Below are 9672 nucleotides of genomic sequence, written 5' to 3'. Positions count from 1 at the left end.
TAGAACTGCCCTTCTATCATGACAGAAACAAGGCCTGGTTTGTACAGGATACCATAGAGGAAGGCATACTGGAACTTAATAATAGCTGACAAGAACTAAGTCTCTGGGTAGTAATTGAGATAAGAAGATAAGGAATCATTTGGAAAATTTCTGCACACCACCAATAGTGTAAGTTGATTTAAATAGTCCATTAATTTGGGATTTCATTTTGAAATTTTGCAAGAAAAGTGAATAAACTGTCCATACTCCTTGACCCAGAGATGTTACTACTAAGAATGTGCCCTAAGGAAGTAAAAGACAGAAATAAAGGTCCAATAAATAATAAAATATTCATAACAGTACTTTTTGTGATGACAAAAATTTTTTGCTGCCAATTTTAAATAGATTTTATTCTTTAGGACAAGAATTGCATTTCCACTTGTTTGCAATGCTGATAAAGTTCAATGTTATTCATTTCACTCTCTTTGCACACATTCAAATACGAAGGATGCCCAGATTTATATAGTAGCTTAAATGTTATTTTTAAACTGCAACTGCATTGGCTATACATTTTTGAGTCCTTTAATTTTTGGAAAGCTGTATGGACTCTTTCTTCTGCTGTGTTTAGTTGAACTCCTCAATGGTGGGTCCAGAAGAAGCACCTCCAGATGGGGCTGGTCTATCCTCTGGAAACCCACAAAGCATACCTGCTGACGTGCATGCCCCCTGCACTTTGGTACAGCTAAGTAATGGGTTGTGGACCTTTTCCAATTCTTTCTGCTGCTGCTCACATTCTTCCTTCTCAGCAGTTTGGTTCTTATCTTCATTATATTTGTCAAGGATCTTCTTATTGTCTTCATCACTAATTTTGCCTAATTTCTCATCTTCTATGTTAGCCTTCATATTGAAACATAAGATTTAAGAAAATTCTTGGAAGACACCTTGTCTCTCTACTTCTCATCCTCAACCTTGTATTTCTCAGCCTCCTGAATTATACACTCAATATATTAATTGTTCAGATGACTTTTGTCATTGGTGATGGTGATCTTTTTCTCCTTGACTGTGCTCTTATCCACAAGAGGAACATTAAGAATGCCATTTGTATCATTGTCAAATGTTACTTCAATCTGTGGAACACCCCAAAGAATGGGGGGAGGGTTCCTGTGACCTCAAACTTGACAAGGAGGTTGTTATCCTTTATCATTGTTCTCTCACCTTCATAAACCTGAATAAGCACACCAGACTGGTTCTCTAAGCAGGTGGTAAAGATCTACATATGTTTATTGGGGATGGTGGTATTGCATTTCATCAAAACTGTCATAACTCCACCATCAGTTTCAATACCAAGGGAAAAAGAAGTTATGTCTAACAGCAGCAAGTCCTGCATATTCTCAGATTTATCACCAGACAAGACAGCAGCCTGGACAGCCACATCATAGGCAACACCCCATCAGGACTGCTGCTCTTGTTGAGCTCCTTGACATTGAAGAAGTCCTTCAGAAGCTTCTGGATTTGGGAGATTTGAGTGGAACTCTCTACGAAGATGATGTCATGTATCTGTGATTTATCTAGCTTGGCATATCTTATGGTCTTTCCCACAGGGTCCAGTGTGCTGTGGAAGAGGTAAGCATTTAGCTCTTCAAAATGGGAACAGATGATAGAGGTATACTTATATTTCTACTTTCATAGAGGGAGTCAATATTGGCCTGGGTACTGGAAGAGAGCATGCACTTTGCATCTTCACAAGTGATGCATAGACAGCAGACAACCATCTTGTCCTCACTGATATCCTTGTGCTTTTGCTTGAACTCAGCAATGAAATGGTTGACCATATGATTGTCAGTCTTTCCTACTCAAGTGGGTATCCCCAGCTGTGAACTTAACTTCAAATATTCAATCTTTAATGGTAAGAAGGGAGAAATTGAATGTGCCACCTCTAAGGTCAAAGTTCCACACATTTCTCTCAATATCAATCTTTTTACATAAGCCCTAAACAATAGCAACAGCAATTGACTTATTGATGATTTGGAACACACTGAGATCAGTGATGGCTTTAGCATCTTTGGTGGCTGAAGTTGGGAATTGTTGAAGTAGGCTGGCACTGTGATGATAGCATTTGCAACAGTCTTCCCACGATAAGCTTCAGCAATTTCTTTCATTTTGGTCAAGACAACAGGAGATAATTCTGGATATAAACTTTTGTTCTCTTCATGTTTCACTTAGACCTTAGGCCTATATGTGTCATTGACCACTGTGAAAAGGCCAATGTTTCATGTCTGAATGTACAAATGAATCATCAAATCTGTGACCAATCAGATGTTCGGCACCAAATATTGTGTTGGTGAAGTTCATTGCAGCCTGATTCTTTGTAGCATCACTGATTAAATGTTCTATGAAGGCAATATAGCTTGGGGTGGTCTTGTTACCTTGTTCATTAGCAATGGTGTCTACTTTTGCAGGTTGAAAGACTCCTACACAGGAATAAGCGATACTAAAATCAATGCCAACTATAGGTCCCTTTGACATGGTTACTGGGGTGTTGGGCATCATAGATGACCATCATGTAGTAAGAAGGGCCACTGATGAACTGAGTAAATGTGATAGCAACATCTTGAAATAAATAAATGGATAAAGCATTCATTAAAAACTTACTACATATAAAGCACTATACTAAGCACTAGGGATACAAACAGAAAACTACACAATCCTTACTCTCAATGAGCTCACATTCTAATGGGGGAGACAAGGCATATGGATGGATTAAAGTACATGCAAGATGAAAAAAAGTCTCATATTATTTTGGGTGCAGAAGCAAAACAGATGGTAATGCCTCTTCTTTAAAGTTATTTCTACTGATAAAACCGTGTCAGTTTCTGATAGTGAATCACCAAGGTCTTTGTGACAAAAAATTACTTTCCTGGTTCTTTACTAGCTATGGCTCTTGCATATGAAGCAGTGATTTCCAAAGTAAATTTCTACAAGAATCTTTTCCCAGAATGATGCCTTAGAGCACTGGACTGAAGAATTGCTACTGTAAAAGCTCTTGGATTTAGGGTCCTGAGATCTCCATTAGGATCTGAGGGAAGATGATGCTCAAGATGGTGGCGGTTTAATTTGCTTGGCACATGCTATTTCCTATGTATTCCTCATGGTGCCTGGATTCTTTAACTAGGATTTCTTGCCTATCCTTCATGTGGTAGTTGTTTGGCAGTTGGAGAAGGCAGGGTATATTACCACTGACTGGGGAATGGACCTAAAACCTTTTACATGAGATAATATTTGCATAGCACTTAGCACAATGCCTGGCACATAAGAGGTGTTTAATAAATTCTTTTTTTTTCTCTTCTATGTGATTATGTTGAAATATTACTGCACAGTGAAAAATGATGAACACAAGGCATTCTGTGAAACATGTGAAGAGTTGTAGCTACTTAAACAGATCAAAATAAGCAGAACCAAAAATGCATTAGATAAACAATTTATTAAACATTTACTACATACCACTCATTATGCTCAATGTGGAGGATTCAAAAGCAATGAAATGCCAGGCTATTCTCTAAAGAAACTTAATTTTAATAGGAGAAGAGAAAATAGAAGGGTAAATTGAAAGGGGGTTTGGGGAGAGAGGGTGATGATTCCTGCATGGGTGCAAGGAAAATGGTGAGGGAGTGAAACAGACTAGAAAGTGTCCTGAAAGGGAAATGAGCAGCATGGCTGGGGTTTCATGAGACAATGGCAATTCCAGGCAAGGATTCATAATCAGGGAACAGTCATCAGAGTGAATTCATCCTTAGGAGAGCAAGAGAACTGGTGGGGAAGTGGAGCACATAAGGGAGTATGTATCATGTGCAATGACCACAACGTTATAAAGGAAAAGATGACTAAAAGAAAGCCAAGCTTTGCATAGATGACAAACCAGAGATGGCCCTAGAATGCATTTAATGAACCATATTATCATTCTTATGGTGAGTGTGGAGGGATGACGAATAGAATAATTTTTGTCACTACATTAGGTGTTACTACTCAACTGTTTTCACAAGGAAGGATTTAATTTAGGTGGAGGAGTGAGGGAGAGGAGAACTGTTTTTTTTTCTTTTCTCTCCTAAAAATGACAGCAGTAATGTAATAACAAAAGGAATCAAAAAAACTTTGTTAATGTAAATAAAAAGGAATTTCCCACCTACTACCAAAGTTCATAACACACTACACATACTCTGCTGTATAGGGTTCTATATACCTAAAATCATTTTTGTTCATAAACCAAATCTGCCAACAAATGACCAATTGAAAGGTTCATTTCCACCTTCTTTACCTTTGACTTGGTTTCATTATAATGACTTCCTAATTCATAGCCCTCCCTTGTTAATCCATAGCATCCTCTACCCAGTTGCCAAAATGATTTTTTTTCTTAAATGCTCCCATACTCAATAAACTCCAGTGGCTCTCTATTACCTCTAGGACAAAAATACAAACTCTTCGGCTTTTCAAGTCCTTCATAGCATGGCTCCAATTTAATCTTCTAGCCGTTTTACATGCTATTCCCCACTCCCACACTCAGTGAGCCAGCCAAACTAGATTTCTCTCTGTTCTTAATATATGACACTATCTCCCAACTCCATGCTTTTGCACTGGCCCTCCACCATATGTAGAAGTTATGTCTCTTACTCTACAGAATTCCTAACTAACTTCAAGAGCCTCCTCAGGAACTACCTTTTACGTGATACCTCTCCTGACTCTCTCCCCCAATGTCTATTTCTATATAACTACCAAGTATTTAATGATTCTATTTATTTTAAATCTATTTTCTGTGTGTTCTTGTATACATGTACATCCTGTCTCCCAAGATTAAATGTAATATCCATAAGAATATAAATTAATGAGAACCTGTATTTGTATATCATCTCCTGATACAATACCTAGCATATAGTAGGTCCTTAATAAGTGTATATTGATTAATTGATTTGATGCTTGCTAAGGCAGTAAAATGGATGAAAATTGGGTAGTTACAGGAGATAGGAAAATTAAAGAATCTGGATAATGTATGAATTAGACAATCAAACTGAAAATAAATCTGAGTGGACAAAAACTTTGCAATAATTAGTAGCAAGGGTTTTTTTCTAAAGGTCAGACTGTCTGAAATGATAAACAAAACATATCCAGTCTAGTCCCTTTCTTAAAGCTAGGCCTCTGTATTTCCTAAGTGATACTCATACTAATCTGTAAGCCCTTTTCTCTTCTCCAGAGTCAAGTGCATTCTCGACCAACATCCACTCTGCTAGTGACTGGGAAAAAGGCCAGCAAAGCCATGGGTGACACACTTCCTTCTTCAATGCCAGTGATCACATTGATTAGTAGTTTCTCTGTGGGAGACAAGGGACAGATGCTTTGTTATAATTACAGTTTTAGCACCTTCCAGTACACATACTCTGATGTATAGGGTGCCTTACGGCCTCGGCAGATGCTTAGTGCTAGTTGTAGGCACTGAACTCCATATTGAAAGTAAAATATTATTATTATCTCACTACAACAGAAAAATGAGGATTGAAATTGGATGGTGTTGTCTGATATTTACCCAGAGGTAGGGAAACAAACAGTTATAATTCCCTTTGTTATGATAGAGAAACTGAAGCATTTCAATTCAATTCATTTCTGATATTTTGATCCTCTGATGGAACTGTTGTTCTCTCACCAATGCAGATAATGAACCCTCTAGTCCTCCTCATCACATGCATTTCTTAGCCAGCCTTTTTTCAAATTCTCCCTAGTGGAAGGCAATCATGATTTTGGAGGATGTTGAAATCATACCAGTGAAGAAGACTAAAGGAAATGAAGATGTTTGGCCTGAGGAAAAGAAGACTTATAGGTGACATGTGTTTGAAGGGATGCTATTTGAAAGAAGGATTAGTTGTGTTCTGCTTGGTGCAAGAAGATAGAACTAGGGTCAATGACAGAAGTTCAAAAGAAGCAAATCTAGGGTTTGATGTAAGGAAATACTCTCCAAAAATTAAAATGTTGAAAGTGTAATGGTTTACTTTGGAAAGATAGGTAGGTAGGGGGGAAAGAGAGAGAAAGAGGGAGAGAGACAGAGAGACAGAGAAACAGAGACAGAGAGACAGGAAGAACATCTAGTAAATATTTAAGGTGGCAATTTTTGGGGGGTTTTCCATAATTCAAGGTCTTAAAGCAAGGTCTAGCTAGATGACCATTTTTCAGGTTTATTTAAGAGAACATCCTCTTCCCCTTATGGGTCCCTTGAAGCTCTGAAATGTTATGATTCTAGAAGCTTTACTTCACTTCTATTCTATTTCTATTCTCTTCTCTTCTATTTCTATCTCCTGGGTTCTAGTAGAATATATGTAAAGACACATCTGTTGTATCTCATTCTTAGTGACCTGACTCATTTTCTGGTCATACTTGTCTTTGATTATATTTTTGTATCACTTCTGCATATGACATTATTGGTCATATGCTGCCTCCTCTATAACCACAACATGTCTTTTCATTACACTCACCTTTGAACTCAGTCATGGATCTGAGCTACCCTGATTGGGGAGTGAATGAAAACAATCTCACTTAACTCATGATGCCTAGCTGGTTCCAAACCATGTTTTAAATCTCATGCAATCATAACCACAACATGTGACTGTCTAGAAAGGTTTTGGAGCTTATGATGGAAAGTAAAAGAATATACACTCTTACAGTTTCTTTCTACTATAGAAATGTGGTCAAGGAAGATAATTTCCAGACCCTATCACTCTCCTCCTGCCAGGTAGCCTAGGAGGCATGATTTTTCCGCTGATTCACAAGTCCTCTGTTTCAGGAGGCCAGAGACTCTTTAATCCTTGCACTTTCAGTCACCTGTATCTGGATCAACAATGACTCCATTAGCTAAAAGGTACAGCGGTTCCAAGTTCCCTACAAGATTCATCTATTTTTACTTTTTAGGAACTTATAAAAATTATTAATGATATCAAAAGCATAAAACTTTTAAAAGTCTGGTTTAGACACCAGGCCTGACTAATCCTATGCATACCAAGCTAGTTGTTGGCATTATGCTTTGCATTCCCTTTGTCCCCACCCCTGCACACAATCAACAGACATGAATCAGAGACCACTTAGACAAGAATCAGGAATTAGAAACAGCTTAAAGAAGCAGAGAAAAATTATCCAGACCATGCTTGCCAGCTATGTACATGAGAGTAATTACTGTCCTTGCATTGATGTTTAAAGATTGTCCAACATGAGCAATGTCAGTTCATTTTAGCCATACCCTTCCCCATTAGAAGTCTTTGCTTTATGAGTTGGAGACCCAGCTGCTGGAGCCAGCATGCAATTCTCAGCCTCTAGTGTCTGAACTCATAGAACAAAAAGTCTGTGGGGCTTCTTTGTTACAGATCACCATCACATTGCTACCGCTACTGCTACTGCTGCTATCTTTTAAGTTGATTTTCTCTACCTTAGTCCTTTTACTAAAGCCCTACTCTAATATAGAATTATGATGGTGTTCTGGTTAGCCTTTTTTCTTATCAGTCAGTGTCTTATTTTGATAGATGTGACCCACCTCCTTTGTCCCTAGGTAGCCAAGAATTGGTTTTCTAGCCTCTAGTTGTAGAAGGTAATGACTATTTATTGCAACTTCTGACTTTACTAAGGAAGGCAAGTGTCAGTGTAGGCCTATAAACCTTCAAGGAATGTGGGATTATCAGGCTAGATTTAAGATTACACAGATTGGTACACTTTGTAGGCAGATCCTGGGGGATAGTCTAGACCTAGCATCTTAATTTTGAGCTTCTTCACACTGGAGCTTTCTTTCTCACCACTTAAAGAAGAGAAAAGAAGACATACCATTCACACCAGAGTTTCTAATAACAGGGAGAAAATCAGGATGAACAATGAAGCTCATACTAAAAATACTTTGTACTTTGTTTGAACTTTTTTGTTCCTAAAAGACTCAAAATATTTTACAAATGCTGCATTTTGCTCTGTGGCTATTATTCCCAAGGATATTACTCTTGAGGATAATATGCATTTCTAGAAAAATTGCTAACAAATTGCTTATGTGTGAATAGCAACTGTAGAAAAAAATAAAAACATGCTTTTGGCCCTCTTCTAGGAAATGTTCTTTTTGCTATGATAATGATGATGATGATGATGAAAATTATCATTATTAGAGTGAAGACAAATTACATAGGAACTTGTAGAACTTTCATTAGAACATAGTCTAAGATCCTGTGCCTTAAAGATAAGAAATGGCCTTGTAATAAATTATTTTTGTTAGTCTAGTAGCTAAATGTCCTGGAGTAAGAGTAGATTCAAGACAAGCATACTTCATGTCTTATTATGTTGTACTGTCAATAATGAAATCATAAAATTCTAGTGGGTTCCTAATGAATACAAGACTTTATATTTTCCCCAAAGAGCCTTACAAGACAAAATGCCATTGCATACCATTAGAGATAGCTTGGCTAGTGTTTAGAGAGCTGGACTTGACTATAGGGGTACTGAGCTCAAATCCTACCTTGGACCCATACATAGTAAAGATGCTCAGATATTGTCCTGCATCCTCACCACCAATCTCTAAGTAGGACTTTGTTCTGGCCTTGATGGTACAGAACAGTGGTGTCAAACCCCTGGCCTGAAAAACTCCCTATTGCATCCTGAACCAGATTAAAATGTAATCAGAAAATGTTTAACAAAAATAAAAATACAATACAACTTATGTTATTTTGTGGCTTTTTTCTAAGTCCTTATATGGCCTAAGGATCTGTTTCTATTTGAGTTTAATTCCACTGGTATAGAATCACAGGAACATGGCCTTGGAATTGAAAGCTTTATAGAAAGATGGACAATTCCTTGACAATGCAAGTCTCTAATTAGACATGAATTCCTTGCCTTATTCTAGCCTGCTCCATTGACACTACATTAAGGAAGACTGATTGAGGTTAATTCATACATCTGAGGAAAATAAGATCCAGGAGACAAGATAGAATCTGATTGGATGTACATGAACTCAGTTCCCTGGAAAGAAGCCTGCATGGCCACTTGACTCCTTCAAGAAATCATGTGTTCATGTGTTTCAGGGAATAATATGAGCAGAGTTAACAAGGCATTCCTGGGGCAAGTTAATAGCTCCAGAGGTTATAGACTCAGTTGGTACAATCTTAATACCAATGCAGTATAATGACTTTAAGAATTATAGCTTCTGAGGGAGATGGGGCTCACAAGAGAAGTAGATTTTCAAACTTTTTTTTTTAATCAGATTTAATAAAGCCTGTCCTAAGCTATACATTTTGTGAACCTGGATATTTATATGGTTACAGAAAGCCTTTTTCTAGTTGTTGTTGTAACCTACATATAAGCCATATTCTAATATTCCTAGGGGAAACCCTTGGGATGGCATAAGCCAAAAAGAGTTTGATAACTGAAAAATCCCCAAGGTTGAGCCTAGTTCATATAAATCCAGAGCTTTAATTCTGAACAATGGCTTAGAGTTATTAGTTATGTTACCATGGAAAAATCACCTAATATCCCAAAGCTTTAGCTTTCTCCTTTATAAAATGGTAATAATTATACACATCCAACTTACTTAACACGGTTCTTGTTAGAGAGGTCCCTGATCAACACCAAATAAATGTAAGTTGGTATTTCATTCACTTTCTCCTTTAGATAACTATAGAGGAGCTGCACCCTGCA

General features: G+C 37.5%; 1 pseudogene; it reads right to left on the bottom strand.

Annotated features, from left to right (window-relative positions):
* Positions 1–603: 603 nt before the first annotated feature.
* On the bottom strand, positions 604–2505 carry LOC110213275 (heat shock cognate 71 kDa protein-like; annotated as a pseudogene).
* Positions 2506–9672: the final 7167 nt, after the last annotated feature.

The sequence above is a fragment of the Phascolarctos cinereus genome, unplaced genomic scaffold, assembly GCF_003287225.1.
Source record: "Phascolarctos cinereus isolate Bilbo 61053 unplaced genomic scaffold, phaCin_HiC Scaffold_726;HRSCAF=1367, whole genome shotgun sequence".
Lineage (NCBI taxonomy): Eukaryota > Metazoa > Chordata > Mammalia > Diprotodontia > Phascolarctidae > Phascolarctos > Phascolarctos cinereus.
Note: the sequence above shows the minus strand (reverse complement) of the source record. Positions and strands in the feature narration are given on the sequence as shown.